Below are 19381 nucleotides of genomic sequence, written 5' to 3'. Positions count from 1 at the left end.
TCAAAGGCATGGCTTCATCAGCAACCTTAGCTAGCTGTCTCAAACACAAGGAAATAAAACAATTTCAAAAAGCAGAATCTTTTGTGGTTTTTGTTTCTTTTAATATAATTTATTGTCAAATTGGTTTCCATACAACACCCTTTGCTCATCCCAACAAGTGCCCTCCTCTCTGCTCATGACCCAGTTTCCCCTCTCCCCCACCCCCCATCAACTCTGTTTGTTCTCAGTATTTAAGAGTTTCTTATGATTTGCCTCCTTCCTCTAACTCCCCCACCCATGGTCTTCTGTTAAGTTTCTCAAGATCCACATATGAGTGAAAACATATGGTATCCTTCTCTGCCTGACTTATTTCACTTAGCACAATACCCTCCAGTTCCATCCATGTTGCTGCAAATGGCAAGATTTCATTCTTTCTTATTGCCAAGTAGTATTCCATTGTATATATAAACCACATCTTTATCCATTCATCAGTTGATGGACATTTAGGCTCTTTCCATAATTTGTGGTTTTCTAATTTCTTGACAAGGGAGATGGTCCTTTGTGACTGAGAAGACTTAAAGACTAAACTTTCTGGCCGTGAAGATTTGGCCATTTGCCACCATTACAGTTTTAAAGAGCACTGTCTGCTCTTCAAACAGAAAATCACCCTCTGTAAGCAGGAAGTGTGCCCTTGAACAACATAATCCATAATCCTCACGGCTGGAATTAGAACACATAGAGTTTCATATACCGCTAAAACCATGATCATCATATTATTTGACCACTTGGAGACTTTAGAGATTTTAGTTCTTGGCGAGTCAAACTTCAGGACTGATTAACACCTATGAGTAGCATCAAAATGAATTCCTTAAAGTAGGTAAACATAATATCTACTACTTGCAACTATTCTGTTTTTTAGCCAGAGACTGTCTTTGGCCACTTGAGGGAACTTAGTAGCCTCTAGCAAAACGGAATGTGATTAACATCAGAACACTAAGTGCGCAATATGTAATTACACTCCATTAGAATCTATCAAAACAAGATTATAATTACACTTTGCACATGACATGTTCCTTGTAAGGTTGGCAATTTAGAGCTCTGCTTAAAAATAGAGTGCTCCGCAATCTGCAGACCCCCAATCCATTTAATAATGACCCATCAATAGTCAAGTTAGTTTTTAACAGAACAAAGGTATTGAAATGGACTTTTAATATTAACAACAAGAAACTAACTAAAATGTGTTATGTACAGACAGGGGAAAAATCACTAAAGCAAACAGCAACAACAAGGCAGGAGAGTAAGGCTGATTTAACATGGCAAAACTTATTTAGCAGGTTTTTTAGAAACTGAACCCCAGCTTTGGACCAAGTGTTTGATTTATGCTAACCTTGTGACCCTTGACCTCCCAAAAGGTTTCAGTCTTTCCAATATCACTTCTTTAGCCATAACTTTATTAGAAAATCAACAACCCAGGGAGGGAATGTTAAAAATAAAACGGAGTACTTTTTAGAGCAATATGATGAATATCAGACTGAAGCCACACAACAAGCCTGCAAAGGAATTTTTTTTTTTTGCCCTATTTTGCAGAAGGAATGATGCAGTCCTGTGAGGTTGTGTAACTTGCCCAAAGTCCCTTAGTTAGCAATGTTATACCTGAGATTCAAGTCCAGGGCTTCATGACTCTGGAAGCTATGATCTATTATATAACCACACCCTTACTGGGCACACAAAAACCAAGTCTCTGGTTAAGTTTTACTTTCAAAATCAAAAAATAAATAAAAGGGAGTCAAGATTTGTATTAATTTGGAGAAAAGGCAAGAGAGACAACAACAAAACAAACAAACAAACAAAATAACCCGGGGCAGCAGAAAGAAGATTTGGACAGAGCATTGAAAAGAGCATTGGAATTGGATGTGTGGAGGAAACGAAGGGTACTTGTATGTGGTGATGGTATTTCATTGAAGTCAAATAGTAGAAGGTGATATTATTCCATATCCATCATAAAGAATTAGGATTTTATTTTTCCAAAATGTAATAGCCCATAAAAGGTTTAATTTAAAGTAAGTTCAATCTAATTAGAAAATTCTTGGGTCCTAGCATAAAGCCCAAAGTCGGCTTATACCATGCTCTGAAAAAGTAATTGCTTGTCTCATGATCTCATAAAGGTATCACAGATAAGATACAATGATTGATTGTTAAGCTAGGGGATGGGTAGCCAATCCAGTGGAGAAGCCACAGCAAATGGAGTGCATAGCGTGTTTCAACTGAACACACAGAGAGAAGATGGGTAGAATGATCAGTCCCTTATATTAACTGGAAGTCTGCAGTGTATGTAACCCTCCAAACTCTACAGTCAAAGGGGAAACATGAGAAAAAGAGTTAGTAGAAATCCCACATGTCAGCCTCTCCATTTCATAGGAATAGCTAATCAAATATTTCCCTACAAGTTTAGAAGCAAAAACATATCACTGGTGATTACCAGCCTGGAAATGTAAAGGAAAAGATTTTCAAAGATAGCTGCTTTAATGCTGTCTCCTGTTATTTGAGGAAACAGAAGCTGAGAGAAGTGCTATGACTCAATCTGAATTATAACTCATAACTGGGAGAACCTGGATCCAGGTGCCAGTCTTTCTGTATTCGATATACAGTAAAACCTTGGTTTTGTGAGCATAATTCATTCCAGAAACATGCTTGTAATAGAAAGCACTTGTATATCATAGCAAATTTCAAGAACCATTGACTCAGTTGTGATCATTTGACATTCAGTGTCATGAACGACTTGTATTACAAGACATTGCTCATTTATCAAGTTAAAATTTATTAGTGGGATGCCTGGATGGCTCAGTAAGTTAAGTGTCTCACTCTTGGTTTTGGCTCAGGTCATGATCTCGTGGTTGGTGAGTTTGAGCCCCGCGTCAGGCTCTGTGCTGACAGCTCAGCCTGCTTCTGATTCTGTATCTCCCTCCTCTCTGTCCCTTCCCAGCTCGTGCTCTATCTTTCTGTCTCACTCTCAAAAATAAATAAACAATACATTGTTTTAATTGATTGTGGGTTTTACTTCCTCACTTCTATTGGACCCCTGAATTTAATCTTTCTGCAAAGTCTGTAATATCTGTTGGGCAGGAATACTTCATCTCCCACTAAGGGAATGCAACTTTCTCTTACTCCTGTTTCCTAAGATTTGATTCTCTCATTTTGTTCCTGATACTCTACTTTTCTCTAGCTATCACTTATTTTTCTCTTCAAATGAGTCAATAAACCCTCTGCAAAGGAAGTTGATAACATATACCAGAAACCTTTTCATCTTTTTACAGTTCATATCTTTTTGGCTTACCACTCTCACTTGAAGAAATATTTGTCTAAATAAAGAAACCAAATGGCAAATGAAGACTTCTGCTCAAAATGTTGTCATCACAGAATGACGTGTGATGATGAAAAAATTACAAAGACCTCCATATTTAGTGATATTGAAATAATTATGTAAATTAAACTGTTCATATACTAGGATGTTATGCTCCCATTAAATACTTTTATGAAAACTTTTAATAATATTAAAACACATATGAGATTATAAGTGGCCAATCTCATGGAAAATAAATATTTCTTTTGTTTGAAAAGAGTATTTGCAGGAAAAAAACTGAAGAAATGTACTAACTTTTAAATATCTTTTTAGTTTAGAATAATTTTAAACGTACAGAAAACTCGCCAAGATAGTATAGAGTATCTGTGTATTCTTCACATAGCCTTCCCCTGACGTTGACGTTATATAGTCCATGGTACATTTTCAAAGTGAAGAATTCAGCAGTTTTACAATATTATTAACTCAACTACACACTTGATTTGCTTTTCACCAGTGTTCTCACTAAGATCATTTTTCTGTTCCAGGATTTAACTGAGGATACCACATTGCATTTGGTTACCATGTTTCCGGAATCTTCTCCAGTCTGTGAGTGTTCCTCTGTCTTTTCTGTTTTATTTTTTCAAGTCCTTGAAAAATCTGAAGAACTCTTGTCAGATCTTTTTGGAATGTTTCCCAATTTTGGTTTCTCTGATGTTTTCTCATGATTAGTCTGGGCTTATAGATTTTTCGAAAGTGTACCCCAGAGGGGAAGTGACCTTGCCATCATGTCATACCGGGCAGGACATGATAACAACATGGCTTATCACTGATGGTGTTAACCTGGATCACCTGGCTGAGATAGTGTTTACCAAGTGTCTTTACTGTAAAGTAACCATTTTTCTTTTTCCATACCCTGTTCATTTAAAGTCAACAGGCAAGTTGAGGGGCATGAAGGCGCACTACCTAAAGAGGAGTATGTTTACAAATATTATCAGGAATACTTCCGTGAAGAACATCCTTCCTGCAGTTATTAATGTATCCATTGTTTATATTGCTTTGGACTTATATATATTTATTTATTCTTTGGGTTGTAATCCAGTACTGAGTTTTTCAAAGCCCACTAAGGGCATTAACATTGAATTGCGCCATTCTAATTGACTTCTCTTTTGCTACCTTTAGAATATGTCCATTTCTTTTTAATGAGCAGATCCAATTTTGTGACCAGAACAGGAAACAAAAACATTAATATCTATGTTAACCCCACAAGGGCAGACCAGTAATCAGATTACTCACATAGTCCAGTGCAATATTTGTTTTCGCCAAGGTTGTGTGAGATTGGGCTGCCATGTGCTGATTTGGGGCGAGTCTCACTCACCTTCAATGCCCGTATGATGAGTTGAGGGCTACCGATGAGACGGCTCATAGCTGACTCTTGGGCTTAGGCTACACGTGTGGACTTATGTGTTAGTTCTCACCAGTGTGTGTTCTGACAACAGCACACAAGAGCAACAGGAGTGGGGACAGCAGGAGTGGTGGCACGTGTCTTTAACCCATGTGCCCTCTAGTGCTGAAAGCTGGGCTCTCGCGCCACACCCATTGCTAGCTCCGCCCCCAGGGTGTAGCTGTCCCCTGGAGTGGCTGTGGTGCATCTCCTCAAGGATTTTAAAACCATTGCTATGTAACTAAAGGGCTCTTCTGCTCTTTTCTCTGTCTGTCATTAAGGATGTTATTCTCTCCTGAGTTGGGCCTCGTCCATGATTAGAGGGAGAGACATCCCTTGCATGAATGGAACCACTCTAGAGGTATGGTCAAAATTGAAAGAGGCCATTCTAGAAATGCAGTGATTATGGCTTAAAGAATTCCAGGAAAGGGGCGCCTGGGTGGCTCAGTCAGTGGAGCGTCCAGCTTTGGCTCAGGTCATGATCTCACGGTTTGTGAGCTGGAGCCCTGCGTCGGGCTCTGTGCTGACAGCTCAAAGCCTGGAGCCTGTTTCAGATTCTGTCTCTCCCTCTCTCTCTCTGCTCCTCCCCTGCTCGCGCTCTGTCTCTCTCTCTCTCTCAAAAATAAGTAAACATTAAAAAAAAATCCAGGAAAGATGTGGTTTTACGTTTATTCAAGGAAATTCCAAATAATAAATGTAACATGACAGGAAAATGTTCGCATTTTCTTACCTACTCTGGGTAAAATTGTTGACATTTTCCTGCATACTCTGGATAAAATTGCATTTGTAGCCATCGTCAACAAAGCAGAGTAAAAACCTTGAAAGACTCACTGGACCTCAGTGGTCCCTGGTGATAGAGCAGAGGTTGCAGCATCATGAGTATGTCGCCAGTATTGAGTAAATGCGATTAGGAATTGCAGAGGCAGCAGGATCTATAATATTGCAACACACACAGATTCCAAAGGGCTGTGTCACTGTGGCCAATAACAGTGTTACTTCTGTTTTATTTGTTTTATTTCTGTTTTACTTTTTTTATGTTAGGAGATGTAAAGTTAGCCAGGAATTGCAGACTTGACATACAGGGGGAAAACAGAGACAGAGATTGACAAAGAGGTGGTTCTTGGATTTGTGCAGGAAAAGGTGGTGTTTAGTACTACAAAGATTCTTCACATATACTAACTGATAGGACATAGGAAAGTGAATATATGCTTCTTCTTTACCAATTTTGCTAGCTCGTTATCAATGAATCACCATACCTCACATGGCCCATGAATTTAATAAGGCACCATTTACTCTAAGTGTTATGCAGTGAAAAGACCCCCTCCCCCCAAAATATTTATTGGGTCCCAGCACATTCAAGGGGTAGCCCTTTTTTTGTCCCTGTTCCCACTGCTATGTGCAAATTCCCAAACAGCATGTGTTGGGGGCAATCCTTTCATACATTTAGTATATCATGGTTTTGTCCTTGGCTCAGTGGTCAGATCTCTGAAATATTGGTCAGAAAAAGACAAGGAAAAAGTTGTTTCCTATATTTGGGTCTTGCAAATTGTTCCCCAACAGAGCTGAGAGAGAAGGACCACTTCATTTTCCCTTAAAAAATCCCCTAGGGTTTGGGGCGGTTGAGCATCCGACTTCGGCTCAGGTCATGATCTCACAGCTCGTGAGCTGGAGCCCCAAGTCGGGCTCTGTGCTGACAGCTCAGAGCCTGGAGCCTGCTTTGGATTCTGTGTCTCCCTGTCTCTCTGCCCCTAACCCACTTGCATTCTGTCTCTGTCTCTCTAAAAATCAATAAACATTAAAAAAATTTTTTTGAAAAAAATCCCCTAGGGTTTGACAACTGTGTTTCACTGAAGAAGAAGAGAACCCACTACTTTCACCAGGGAAACCTCTACTGAGCTGTGTTGCTGGGGAATTTTGAAAATGTGACCTCATGTGGAGTTTTAACCAGCTGTTGTCCTTGGACCAAATCCTGTTGCAATTTATAATGCTCCTTCTCCATGTAAAATCCTGAGGTCCTAAACATGTGACAGGTTCATACTACATAATTACAATTGGATTAAGACTGTGATAAAGTAAAGTAAACATATATGTAGGAGTTATAGAAGGTAAAAAAAAATGTATATATATATATACAATTAACATTATACAATTATATTTATATATATAAACAATTAAAATTATATATATGTGTGTGTATATATATATATATATATATATATACACAATTTTGTGAGTTCGAGCCCTACGCCAGGCTGTGCTATCAGCCTGGAGCTTTATATATATATATATATATATATATATATATATATATATATGATACCTTTATATATAAATTTAACCTCATGAGGGGTGCCTGGGTGGCTCAGTCAGTTAAGTGTCTGACTTCAGCTCGGGTCATGATCTCACGGTTCATGGGTTCAAGCCCCACATCAGGCTCTGTGCTGACAGCTTAGAGCCTGGAGCCTGCTTCTGCTTCTGTGTCTCCCTCTCTCTCTACCCCTCCCCCACACGGTCTCTCTCTCTCTCTCTCTCTCTCTCTCTCTCTCTCTCCCTCTCCCTCAAAAGTAAATAAACATAAAAACAAAAATTAAAAAAATTAACCTTACTAGTAACCAAAGCAATATAATCGAAAAGGTTGCATTTTGCCTATTTCTTTGGCAAAGTTTGGGGGTTTTTTTAGTGTTCAGCACTGGCAAGTATGTGAAAAAATGGCCTGTGATTCACTGTAGGGAGGAGTGTAAATAACTATAAGCTTTTGGAAGGGTAATTTGGATATAGCTATCAAAAGTTTTAAAATGTACATATATTTTAGTCCAGCAATTCTACTTCTAAGTAGGTTTACTCAGTGTTTTACCAAAAAAAAGTTTACTGCACGGCAACAATAATTAAATCAAAAGGAGAACTAATCTAAATGTCAGAGTAAAAATTTATAAATTATACGTTTATATATGAACTTCTCCGCAGACATTAAAAATAATATAAAAGTATCTGAAATAGAGGGAATATAATAATATATCATAAATAAAGATAGTATGTGACACCAGTAAGGTACAACATTATTAAATATATATGACATATATATGTGTATATATGTTTATGTGCAAAAAGATTACTTAGAAAATATTAACACTGGTCTTCTCTGAATGATGACAACTGGAGTTATTTTCTATGACTTTGGTGGTAATTTTTAAGTTTTCATTGTCCAAATTTTCTACGGTGAAAATACGTTTATAATCTAAGCAAACTACATATTATAACTTTCAAACTGCTACCTTCTCACTCATACATATGGACACATACATTGTCTTCTGACTGCCCTGGTTTATATTTATATACTCTACTAATATATCACTTTTATTAAGACGATCACATTAATGTTTAGGAAGATTCTGAAGTCAGAGCAATTAAGTGATAATAAACTGCTTTCACAAAACACATTTTTAAAATTAGTAGGATGCATAAATTTTAAGCCCACAGCTTAATGAACCTTTACATAAATAAATGACTTAGGCAGAGACATAGAGCAATGCCATCACCTAGATCAAGACCTAGAACATACTTGTTATCTCAGAAAGTTGCTTCTTAGGACTTTCTGGTTGATAGCCACCCGGCACTTTAATTCATGGTAGTTGCAGAAGTCGTGGTCCAACCTACCATGTGTTTAGCTCTTGCCATGGGCTTGACTCTGTGCTAGATCCTCTAAATACAGTATCTCAGGGCGCCGAGGTGGCTCAGTCACTTAAGCGTCCGAACTCCGCTCAGGTTGTGACCTCACGGTTCGTGGGTTCGAGCTCCGTGTCAGGCTCTGTGCTGACAGCTCAGAGCCTGGAGCCTGCTTTGGATTCTGTGTCTCCATCTCTGCCCCTCACCTGCTCACGCTCTGTCTCTCTCTCAAAAATAAATAAACATTATGGAGCACGTGGGTGACTCAGTTGGTTAAGTGTCTGACTTCAACTCAGGCCACAATCTCACAATTTTGTGAGTTTGAGCCCTGCATCAGGCTCTGTGCTGCCAGCCTGGAGCCTATTTCAGATTCTGTGTATCCCTCTCTCTCTGCCCCTTCTGCTCATGATCTATGTCTCAAAAATAAATAAGCATTAAATTTTTTTTTAATAAATGAATAAATAAATAAATAAACACCTCATTTAATCCTAATTCTATATACAATGAAGAAAAGAAGGGTTTTCAATATTAATCAACTAGCCACACAAATTGTTATCGGCAAATAGAATACAAGCAGGCATTTGGTTGTCTTGAGTTTGGTTTCAAACTTGAGTATTTTTTCCAAATTTTGCAGGTTTTCAATAAGTTGAACAATGGAGTTTGGTAATAACCACCCTAAAAATGACTTGACAGAAAACAAGTTGAGACATCAAATAACAGAAAGCTGACAGAGAGAAACACTGGAGACCCTTAAATGCCTAGGGGCAGATAATCCTTAAGTGCCCAGCACACTCAGGAACTGGTCTGGAGAGGTTTTAGGATTAAAGTGACTATAGTACATTATATTGTTCCCTGAGAGCCCAATCCTCAAAAAGAAGATTATACCTCCTTCAAGGATTTCAGGACAACTTTCTAGCTTTTAGAAGTTTTTATTAAAAAAAAATAATAATAAATAAAGAAATTTTTATTTAAAAAAATAAACACTGTGTAGTAACCAATTGTAAAACAAAATAATTCACCCAAAATCTCACAGAACACCAAATAGTGATTACATTAACAGAGATATTACGAATCTGAAACTAAATTAAAATTCATTTTGGTGACTATGTACAAGTTCTCAGTTCATTACTCTTCCTACAGTTTCATTCCTCTGCAGAGCTGGATGGAAATTTGCATTTCCCCAGGCTCTGCTTCTTTAAGTGACTGACCAGGAGAGGGGCTGCTCTAGGACTTACAACATTAATGGACCACACACCAATTAGCAGGGGAAGGAATCAGTCCTTCCAATGCATGTAAATTAAGTATACAATCAGCAGGCTTTCTCTTTAGCTAAAGCCCTTCCATGGGAAAGAACACTCAAGAGACCCTCTCTTTTCCCTTTGCAGCAGCAGAAAAAAAAGGGAAAAAAAAGGCAATCACCCTCAATTCTGCTTCAGAGATAAATTAAAATGGCTATTTGTATCAGGTGGGAAAAGTAAGGGTGATTTCCCACATCAGGGAACCACCATTAAGGATCCAGAGCTCTATCCTCTGGCTATATTACTCATATTTATTTCCTGTGGGTTTAGAGAAGCAAGAATTAGAAATGAATGGCATTCCTGACTGCTCACAAGGGATTCGCCTCAAGCCAAACTCCTGCTTTAACTTTGCACAGTTCTTAAGTCTCCAGATGCTGTATGTGTGACTCTGCCATTAGAAATCTTCAAACTTGTGGCAAACCCAGAAACAATGAGACAGGGAAGTCACACAGTTTGGGAGAAAGAAAACAGCAAGGTCAAACAGATACCTGAAGCCCAAGGGACAGGATATTTTCAGAGGCAGGGGCATTAGAGAAAGAGGATGGGCCATAAAGATAATTTTGATTTCTTTGAACCATTGAGCTCTCAGATGTAGGATAAAGGACCCAGCCCAGAATCAGGCAGACAGTTAATCAACCTCTGAACAGGATATTGCCATTCTGAATGCCCTATTTCCAAAAATCAAAAACTCATCTGTATTTCAGCTGAGTCTTACTCATAGAAGAAGCATTCCAAAGCTTTGACGTCTGTTAGTATCAAGGGATCAGTCATGCAAATTAGCACTGGCCCTTGGCTGAAATGACACTCATAGCAAGTGCAATGTTAAGGGGACCTGCAAAATATCAACAGTGACTTTAAATACACCTAATTTTTCTTAAAATCTGTTATGGAGAGCTTCATATAGAAATCTTGCATGCAATTTCTGTACTCTGGGGAAATCTCAGATTTTAAAGAACCTTCACCCAAACTCTCCATTCTCCCTTCTACATCCACTCTCCCTCCCAATCCTAAGCATTATTAATCCGCCTTCTCTTGAATGTACCTCCTTCTCCACTCTTTATCACTGGATGTTCTTGATTTAGCAAATCTTGGGGGAATTTTTTTTTTAGCATTTTGAATCAGAGAAGATGCTTTACACTCTTTCCCAAAGTATTCTACAATTTCTATAACTTATTCCCTTAGCGTAGGGAGATCTCAATCTTGACTGCCCATGAAAAATACCTGGAAAACTTGGAAAAACAAACAAACAAACAAACATATTTTGGACATACCCAAGACCAATTAAATCTCCAAGGGTAAGGCCTAGACAATTACATTTTTTAAACTCCCTAAGTGGCACTGATGTTCATGTTCTAAAAGTTAAATGCTTACATCAAAGGAAAAGCAACAAAGGACAGCTGCCAATTTCAAAGTTCCAACAAACGGTTCTCTGCTATCCTGTGTTATCATCCCAGATGAAACCCTGGACATTTTGAACAGAGTTTCATAAGGCAAGGTAAGCAGGATATAAGCAAGGGATTCCGTGCCAAGGCCCTAATCCCTGAATCACTCTGTAAGATTACAAACCATACTTTTATCTCCTTGCAGATCCCCGCCCCAGAAAGCAATTTGGAGGAAGAAGCTTCAAAACAGAAATAATCAAAATGCTGCAGTAGGAAATCTGATAGGAAACATACAGCACGAGAAGAAAAATATCAGGCAGCATTTCATTAAGTCCCCAAAGCCCTGAAAAACACTGATTTGAGGGCCAGAAAAATCTCATCAATTATAATACTTAGTATGTCTTCTAACCTGTAAAAAACCCATTATAGTCAATATGATGCTTGGACACAGAGTGTCCGAGTCTTGTAAGGATGGATTTCTCTGCAAAGACCCCAAAGCACTTGTTAGCAGGGATTTGCCTTGTCAACCTTTTCATTTTCCTTCTCAAGCCTTATATGCAATGACCTACTAATGAAGAAATACTAATGTTACATGTTGGGTGGATTAACTGGGGCACGATTTAGCTCCTTCACATCACAGACAAAGACAGGAACATTTGCATTTTTGAAACTAAGACCTAGATGGGTCAGTGACTTTCCCAAAGCTTCATGTTGACAAAGAAGAGAGTAAGGGCAGATTAGTGATCACCATCTTCAACTGGACTAGCACTATTTTCTGTGCAATCTTGTTTTCTATTTCTTGATACCTTGTTGGCCCACTCTGCATGATGAACGTATCAAAACTTCTGCCCTCTCTTCAAACATAATGTCCAAATTGTGCCTCTTGTAGCTTCTTTCCTTATAATTTTGGCTTGGCTTGCAGATAGCCCATTGTGGCCACTCAGACACATCCTTTATACCTTCAGCCTCACAAGTGATGGAAAATTCCTCTCTCTCTCTCTCTCTCTCTCTCTCTCTCTCCATATCTTTTTGTCTTTTTTTCTCTTCATATTTTTATTCAGCACTAAAGGGATAGTTGCTTCAGGGTTTTTGGAGTTTTTGTTTTGTTTTGTTTTGTTTCTTGTTTTGTTTGTTTTGTTTTGTTTTGACACCAGACCTCATAAAAAAAAATCTCTCAGACTTTGGTTCCTTGAGTAGCTTCTCTGGAGGCAATAATTCTCTGTAAAAGATGTTTTGGGCAAGAATGAAACCTTATCTAGGGGTGCCTGGGTGGCTCAGTCAGTTGGGTGTCTGACTTCAGCTCAGGTCATGATCTCACAGTTCATGGGTTCGAGCCCCGCATCAGGCTCTGTGCTGACAGCTCAGAGCCTGGAGTCTGTTTAAGATTCTGTGTCTCCGTCTCTATCTGCCCCTCCCCTGCTCACACTCTGTCTCTCTCTTTCTCAATAAATAAATAAATAAATATTTAAAAATTAAGAATGAAACCTCATCTAATCCTTTTCTGTTTTCAGGGCTGTCCTGTTATACTTACTTTCACTCTGAGTTCAGGTGATTCTGATATTCATCAGGGGCGAGGTCACTGTACTAAAAGCTGAATGCTCAACTAGCATGGCAAAGTTCCAGTTATGCTGGGTTCTCTTTTTCCAAAATTACTATCACAGGTAACGTTCTGGAAATGTTGAACCATCTCATACAACAACAACCTAATCAGGCTAACTTGCTGAATAATTACTGTTACAAGGAAATGCATTCATTTCTGAGAGAAACTTTATAAATGCATTTGAATTAAGGTACATTATTATTAATTATACAAGAAAAGGATTTTATGTCCATGAATGACATCTGAAGCATCTGAAGGCAGGTGAAAATAAGTTTGGTGTATATAGGCATTGGGTGTGGGGAGTCGGGGGGAGGCATACAGGTCCTAAAAATCACATTAAACTTACTCAGCAGATACAGAAGGTAAACTTGATTTAGTGATTTAAAGAATGAAGGTGAGCAGGTCAAAACCTATGATTCATTTATTCCTCTGGGAAACTACAATTTTAGTTAATATTTTTAAATGTATTTTTGGGACACCTGGCGGCTTAGTTAGTTAAGCATCTGACTCTTGATTTCGGCTCAGGTCATGATCTCGCTCATGATCTCCCGGTTTATGAGTTCAAGCCCTGCATCAAGGCCCTGTGCTGTCAACCCGATTGGGTTTCTCTCTCTCTCTCTCTCTCTCTCCCTCTCTCCCCCCTCCCCCGCTTGCTCTCTCTCTTTCAAAATGAATTTAAAAATTTAAAAAAATGAAATGTATTTTTAAATTTTTATGCGAGTTATACAAGCATACACATCATTTAAATTGCAAATAATGTTGTGCTCACTTCGGCAGCACATATACTAAATTGCAAATAATGTTATTAGACTCATATCAAAAAAGGACCGTTTTCTTCCCATGACATCGCACTGCCCAGAACTACCTCTCAGAAGCCACCATTCTGTGTTTCAAAGCAATTTGCTTCTACTGCTATTTGCATTAAAGGATTTCAGATTTCATTCATGGTAGGTAAACATTTAATTCTCTTATTGGCCCACCTCACATCCTCCATGCTTCCTTCCCGGAACCTTCCAAACCTGACTCAACTTCATGGAATTTTGGGCATTTCGTAGTCATAGTAGCATTATTCTTATTCATAAATGTTGTTCATTTGTTGCCACCAAATAATATATTACAATAATGTTCATTTTCCTATACAACTCTTGGCTCTTCCTAAATTTTGTGTTTCATTTTTTTGGTCTGGTGTTTTATGTGAAAATTAATATATTTTTTTTTCTAAATTCTTAAACAGATCTTCCAAACACCTACTAGTATTATTTTCAGAATTTTCAAATAAAATTTAAATTATATAATTTCCAAATATCCAAATGCATGAGGAAACTTCTCATATTCTCTTGTTTACATACATATTATTTATTCCCCACTGACCTGAGTAGCTCCCTAGAGAACTGTTCTATCTTTCTGCCCCAATCTATTGGGCTCTTCTATAGGTTATGGCTGCACAACTCTCTACTATTCTTTGTTTCACTAAATACAGTCTTTTCTAGACAACTCTTCTGTGTTAAGCCCTATTTCCTAGAATAGAGCTGCTTCTTTCTTATTTTATTTCTTAACTTTGTAACAATACCTATTAATCAAGAGTGGATGGGAGGCAAAAATCTTGAGATCATTGATATCTTTTTAAAAAAGTTTTACTAAGTTTATTTATTTTTAGACACAAGGAAAGTGAGTGGGGGAGGTGCAGAGAGAGAGAGGGAGAGAGAGAATCCCAAGCAGGCTCCACACTGTCAGCACAGAGCCCCAAGTGGGGCTTGAACTCACCAACCATGAGATCATGACCTGAGTTGAAACTAAGAGTTAGATTTTTAACTGATTGAGCCACCCAGGAACCTGAGATTATTGATGTCTTAAAATGTCTTTGTCTCTCTCTTGTACTTTATTGATAATAGGTTTGGTCAAGAATGATAGTTTAGAAAGTATTATCCTTCATAATTTTGTAGTCATTGTTCCATTGTCTCTTACCTTTCAGTGTTTCTGTTTGTAAGTATAATGCCATCCTGATGTTTTGCCTTGTTTTGCCTTTGTTTTCAGGAATCTTTTAGCACCTTACCCAGTTATGGTAAAGTTTTAGTATGACATGCTTTAATGTGGGTGTTTTATTTTCCCTCATTTATTGTATTGCGCTCTCTGTAGGACCATAAATAGATTTATGCCCTTTAGTTCTGGGACACATTAATTTTTAGAGAACACCCATCTCCTATTTTCTCTAGTCCCTGTTAGCTGGATGTTGGATCTCTTTACTATTTTCTTAATTTTCATATATTTTATCTCCTGTTTTTGTATTTTTTTAAATCTATGGGAAGTATTGTTTACTGTGTCATCAAACAGTTTTACTGACAGTGTTAAACTCCTTTTATGGGATTTACAATTTTTAATGGTCATTTCTTATTCTTGCTTTCTCACTTTATGAATTGTGTAGGTTCTCATGTGTCTGAGAATTCATTTTTTAATGGGTACAATTTATGAACTATGTCTATATGCTAAGTACTCTACCAAGCACATTCCATACATCATATTGTTTAATTCTTACAACAGTTTTTCATGGAAATGTTATTTTCAGAAATATTATTACCATTTTATAGATAAAGATACCAACATCAAAACATTTTAAAACTTCTGATTAATTCTGATTATGTAAATACTGTTCACTTTTTACCAAGTGATATATTATGATTATGTTTTTAATTTCTAGACAACTTTTTGTTGATAAATGCCAATGGCAAATCAATTTGACTGCAGATCCCAAATTCCAAAAAACAGTGTAGGAGACTGTTAGGAGTGGAGGCACTATTTATTATCTGTACTTTACTACTTCTAATTCTTCATATTATATGTATCATATTGTCATCGTTTTCTTTGTTTTTCAGATTTCTTATATAGTAGTCTCCTGGGGACAGGGGCATATTTCTATTTTCTTCATAACTCAGCATCCACATCAGTGTCTGGAAAATTAGTTGCCAAAAATGTTGATAATTGAACTGTTTGCTTTTAGAAAGCAAACAGTCACTGCTCATTTTATTGTATGTTCAGAACTCACCTTTCATATATTTACAATTCTTAAAGTAGGACTTATCTGTAATGAGGTACTATTTGTTTCAGTCTTATTATCCATAAAGAAGAGATACTGATATGATCTGCCTTCTAGAATTTTTGTAGAATTAGAAAGTTATTACATGTATTGTATAACAGCATTAGCATATTGTCTGATACCTGTGAAACACTCAGTAACTGTTCACTATTACCATTATCATCTTCTTCATCGTCACTGTCATTATGCAAGATGTAGGAATAATGCATTCTTGTTAATTGGACTAGATTAAGATAAAACCTGGTCTACACAAAGGAACTTTAATTATGTGATAAAATGCATTAAAAATGTCACTGTTTTAAATACTGTGCTGCCTCTGAAAAATGTAATGCATAGTGACAGCTTTAATTTGAAAATCAATCCAAGTTAGTACTTGAAGCTTCTGGATAAATACTCCTTCAAACATTATAATATGCAGAAATCCAGATATATTCACCTATTAGGAAGTTCATCTGTTTTATAAAGCATATTAAGCTTTACTTCTTGAAATAAACCTTTGGCTATTGTCTCCAATCTAAATTATTTTTCTGTTTATCTATTAAGCTATAGCACTTTATTGGTTATTTATTAAAATATCACAACTTACTTTTCATTTTTTAATTAATCTGTCTTTTCCCCCTTACTTGATCCAAAGCTCATTGTGTAAAGGGTCAACAACACATGTATGTTTGTATCCCTTCCAACAAGAACAACATCTCAGCTATGGCAACAACTTGAATATTTGTTGAAGTGAATGCATAAGATAAGCACAAAATTAAGATTAAATTTATATAACACTGTTCTATGGAACTATACAGTATAAGTTATTTGCCTGAGACCATATAGGTTTCCTCAGGCTAGAATTCTTTGAAAGTTGGCATTCCTCGAACTTACCACATATGTGACTTTTGTGTGCAAGGTAGATGCTACTGACAAACACAGTGTTTGTATGTCTATAACTTAGACTTCGGTAGTGTTTATAGATTTGTATTGATCAGTCTAAACACTCTCTATGGTGCTCTAATGAGCAACATATATATTTTAGCATAGGCTCCACTAAGGTCATGAAGCACGGCAAAATTAACTAACCCATAAGTGGATCAAACTCAGGATTTGTTTTATGAATAGTGTGGTACATTAGTGATATATTCAGCTATGAGCTTTAAATACTTCTCTAGTAGTACTGAAGTACTACTTTAAGTACTTCACTAAAGCTTTAAATACTTCACTACCCAGCTGTGAGCTTTAAGTATTTCACTAGAGCTTTAAGTACTTCTAGACTCTTGTAGAGTCAGGTGGTGTTTATCTTAAGTCAAACTGATATGCAAGAAACAAGTACTACAAAGCATGATTAAGATGGTGTTGTTAAGGAAAACTCAAGAGAGAAAAGAAGAGTTTTTGTTTTTTAAGCATTTTCCTGATGTTCTCTCATTAAAATATATTTTAAAGTTTGGGATTCAGATGGGTTTACCGGTTGAATACTACCAAACAGTTAAGGAAGAACTTATACCAGTTCTCTGTAATCTCTTCCAGAACATAGAAGCAGAGGGAATACTTCTTAACCCTTTCTAGGAGGACAGCATTACTCTAATACCAAAACCATGATAAAACATTACCAGAAAAGAAAACTAGAGGCAAATCTGTATCTCATGAATATAGATGCAAAGCCCTAAACAAAATATTAGCAAACAAATAGAAAGTCAATTAATGTTATCCATTACACAAACAGACTGAGGAGGAAAAATCACATGATTATTTCAATAGTTGCAGAAAGCAATCGACAAAATCCAACACCATTTTATGATAAAATTCTCAGCAAACTAGGAATAGAGGGAGATTTCTACACATTGATAAAGAATGTCTAGAAAAAAAAGGAAAAACAAACAAAAAGGAAAAAACAAGCAACAAACAACAACAAAAACTATAGTTAATGTCATACTTAACAGTGAGAAACTAGAAGCTTTAGTGATAAGTTCAGGAACAAAGCAAGGATGCCTCCTCTTGCCATTTCTTTTCATTGTTGTACTGGAAGCTCTAGCTACCACAACAAGACAAGAAAAGTAAATGAAAGGAATACAGATTGAGAAGGAAGAAATAAAATTGTCTTTTATCAAAGATGACATGATTATCTACATAGAAAATCCAAAAGAATTGCAAAACAAAACAAACCAAACAAAGACTTCTGGGACTAATAGGTGGCTATAGAAAGATTGCTGGATACAAGGTTAATATACAAAAACCAATCATTTTTCTATGTAACAGCAACAGACAAGTGGAGTTTGAAATTAAACTATCATTTACATTAGCATCCTAAAAAAAAGGAAATATGCAGGTATGAATCTAACAAAATATGTACAAGATCTAAATGAGACAACTATAAAACTGATGAAAAAAATCAAAGAACTTAATAAATGGAGAGCTTTCCCATGTACAGAGATACAAAAACCTCAAATTTGTCTAGACGTCAGTTCTTCCCAAATTGACCTATAGATTCAATGCAATCCAAATCAAAATTCCAGGAAGTTATTTTGTGGGTATTCACAAAGCCATTCAAGTTTATATGGAGAGACAAAAGACCTAGAATAGCCAACACAATATTGAAGGAGAAAAGCCAAACAGGAGTACTGGCAGTGCCCAACTTCAAGACTCACTTTAAAGCTATAGTAATTGAGACAGTGTGGTATTGGTGAAAGAATAGACAAATAGATCAATGAAACAGAACAGAGCCCAGAAATAGATGCCCATAATATGGCCAAATGTTCTTTGACAATGGATTGGACACAGTCTTTTCAACAAATGGTGAGGCAACAACTAGATATTCATATGTGAAAAAGAAGAGGGAGAGGAAGGAGAAGGAGAAGGAGAAAAAGAAAACAAACACATATGTTATACGCTTATCAAAAATTAACTCGAAATGGATCATAGACATCTTGTAAAATGTGAAACTATACAACTCCTAGACGATAACCTAGGATACAATTTATATGCCCTGGGTATGGTGATGTCTTTTTCAATACAATCCTAAAGCACAATTCATGAAAGAAATAATTGATAAGCAAATGTTATTAAAATTAAAAACTTCTGCTCTGCAAAGGACACTGTGAAGAAGAAGAGAAGATAAGTCATAGACTGGGAGGAAATATGTATATGAGACATATATGATAAAGGACTGTTATCTGTTATATACAAATAACTCTTAAAATTCAACAATAAGAAAAGAAGCTGATGAAAAAAATGGACAAAGGATTTGAACAGACATTTCACCAAAGCAGATATATAGATGGCAACTAAGCATATGCAAAGATGTTCCACACCATGTGTCTTTATGGAATTACAAATTAAAACAATAATGAGGTATTACTGCACACCTATTAGAATGGCCAAAATTTCAAAACACTGCCAACACCAAATGCTAGTGAGGATGTGGACCAACAGGAACTTTCACTCATTCCTAGTGGGAATGCAAAATGGTATAGCCACTTTGGGAGACAGGACATTTCTTGCAAAAGTAAACATACTATTACTATACAATCCAACAATTATTTTCTTTGATATTTACCCATATGAATTAAAAACCTAGGTCCACACAAAGCCTGCACATGGATGTT

At 36.7% G+C, this 19381-nt stretch overlaps 1 long non-coding RNA gene across 17 annotated transcripts in view; it reads left to right on the top strand.

The window, feature by feature from the left end:
* LOC102901561 overlaps nt 1–19381 on the top strand; it is a 178902-nt gene that overhangs the window by 17851 nt on the left and 141670 nt on the right. For all 17 annotated transcript variants that reach the window (XR_006589574.1, XR_006589583.1, XR_006589578.1 and 14 more), the window contains one exon: nt 3865–3925. This is a non-coding gene — a long non-coding RNA (uncharacterized LOC102901561). The remainder of the gene's footprint in view (nt 1–3864; nt 3926–19381) is intronic.

Source organism: Felis catus, chromosome E1 (genome assembly GCF_018350175.1).
Source record: "Felis catus isolate Fca126 chromosome E1, F.catus_Fca126_mat1.0, whole genome shotgun sequence".
Classification (NCBI taxonomy): Eukaryota; Metazoa; Chordata; class Mammalia; order Carnivora; family Felidae; genus Felis; species Felis catus.
The sequence above is the reverse complement of the archived record's forward strand: the minus strand, read 5'-3'. Positions and strand labels throughout refer to the sequence as shown.